The sequence below is a fragment of the Oratosquilla oratoria genome, chromosome 21 (assembly GCF_046742065.1).
Source record: "Oratosquilla oratoria isolate Oo_2021 chromosome 21, ASM4674206v1, whole genome shotgun sequence".
NCBI classification, from domain to species: domain Eukaryota; kingdom Metazoa; phylum Arthropoda; class Malacostraca; order Stomatopoda; family Squillidae; genus Oratosquilla; species Oratosquilla oratoria.
The window spans coordinates 50,080,840-50,083,339 of record NC_134797.1 but is presented as its reverse complement, the minus strand read 5'-3'; positions in this window follow the sequence as shown (position 1 = coordinate 50,083,339).

Below are 2,500 nucleotides of genomic sequence, written 5' to 3'. Positions count from 1 at the left end.
AGGAAGATTTATATATGTATATATATATGTGTATATATATATATATATATATATATATATATATATATATATATATATATATCTATATATATATATATATAATATATATATATATATATATATATATATATATGTGAAAATACAACCGAAATCAACAACACGGTCACGATACAAAATACACTTAAGAACACAAATCACGGATCTGGAGGTGCTTACGCCAGGAAGCGCTTATCTGCAGCCGAACTCGTCGTCACCTTGCCCCTACGTACTCTACTCTAAATCACTGAAATACCTATTAACAGAAAATCTGGAGAACAACATCTGGCAACACCTGGGCAGTAAATTAAAAGATTCGCTGATATCAGAGACGAAATTAACTGGCTTCTTGTTATAGGTAACGGGAAACTGATTATAGATAAACGCTGTAAACGTTTGAGATCACGTGTCTCGCAGACTTCGTTTCGTCTATAACTTTTAAGGGGTTTCGATTCCTTATACTTTGTCAGAACGAAAGCGGGAAGCAATCAAATGCCATTAAGATGATTGTGCTCCTTGAGATGCCACGTTCAAGGTATTTCCATTTTATTCTCTCTTATTTCATCTCATATTTGTCTTATTTGATTTTATTTAATTCTATTTTGTCTGTTTACCTGATCTTTTTATTTGACAATTCATTTATCTATTCATTCATTTCTCTATCTATCGATTAATCTATTAATTTGATTATTTATTTATTTATTTACTTATTCAATTACTTGTTCATTCATTTCTTTATATATTTCATTCATTTACTAATGATTTTTTATTTATTTATCTATCTATATATTTATTCATTTATTTATTTATTTATTCATTTATCTATTTGCCTCTTTGAGCATTTCAGCCACTATTCGCACTGACGCCACGCGATGACCAGCGGATTCGGGCCCTCTACCTTTGCCTTCTCGCCTCCAGGCAATGTTCTGCCTATTCCATTCTTTTCACGTTTTTTTCCCAAACAATTTACGACCCGAATTCTACACAGTCGATCATTATCATTAAACCGATACCTAATTCATACCAAAGTTATACCAAATGATACCAATTTTATACCAAATTATACCAGACGATTTCGTGCAGTTTCTTAAACTCGGGTCATCTGACTGAAATCGCTCATCGCCAGGCAGAAAAAAATATATGAGGTGCACCACTGATGTGGAACGGCTGAGTCGTTTAGTGGAGTCGAATCCACATGGCACAGTTTAGGATTTGGTTTATTGTGCGCTGTTAGCGTCATCGGAAGCGTGCTGGTCTCGCATTCGCTTAGTTGTGGGTTCGAATCCCTCACTCCAATTCCCTGAGTTACCTCTCCCAGCATTCTCCAAAGCGTATAGCGGGGCAAATGTGACGGTTTCGGCCGCAGCTCCTCAGTGCCTCCTGGCGTGTACAAGGCGATTTTATTCACTTGAATGGATTAGAGACTGCTGCGGGAATGAGAGGATTGAAGGTCGAGTTTTCATACCAAGTGTCCCTCTGTGGCGCGCTGGTTTGGTTCTCACCTCGCACAACGTACACCAGGGGTCGAATCCAACTGCTGTCGGTGAACTGGCACTGCACTCCGAGCACACAGGGCAAAGGTTGCTGTTCCAGTTACAGTCAAGTGCCTCCCGGATGAAACATCTCAACTATGTTTAAAACATTTCCAATTAGCTTCAGGAAGCTCGCTGGCTGAGCGGGTTAGGGCGTCGTTACTTGCGGCGAAGGTCAAGGGGATGGCGGTTCGAATCCTGCTACCGGCGAAGTTAAACCAAGGGCATGGTTAATTAAATTCCACGCTACAAAGTACTCTGTGAGGGGCACCGTCCTAGCCTTCCGATAGTTGGAGGTTTGTGACGTTAAACCATATCTTCATCTATCAGCTTTAACCTTACACGCGTTATGCATGTCCACGGTTCTTTTCCACTTTGTCAACCCCGTCACACATCTTCCCCTTCCTCGCTGCACAACACCTGCCCCTTTACGAACTTGTCCACCAGTCCCCTTCTTCGGCAGCACCCGCTCCAGTAGAGCAGGAGCCTCCTCCTCCTCCTCTTCCAGGACGATCCTGAAGGAGGATCCTCCCCGTCTCTCCTGCTATCCATATTCAGGCCGAGACCCCAGCACCACCGGGCAATGATATCGAACAACATAGGAGCAACTCCTCTCTTTCTCTCTCTTTATCTCTCTTCCTTTGAGAGGGAAGAGGGAGGCCTGCCTGCCTGCCCACCCGGGGCATCTGGGCGCTGCCCACGCGGCCACTAATTACCCCACAGGCTTTCATGCCAAGTCTGCTTCTGACCCTCATCGCACCCGCCATCGATCCTCCCCTTCCCCCCCCCCCTACCTCCTTCCCTCCCAGGCTTACTTCTTCCTTTGGGTAACAAACTTCCTCCCTCCCCCTCTCCCCACCACGTTCGCTTACCTGATCTATAATACCTTCCTTCCCCCTTCCCCCCACATCCCCCCATTTTCCTTAACCTCG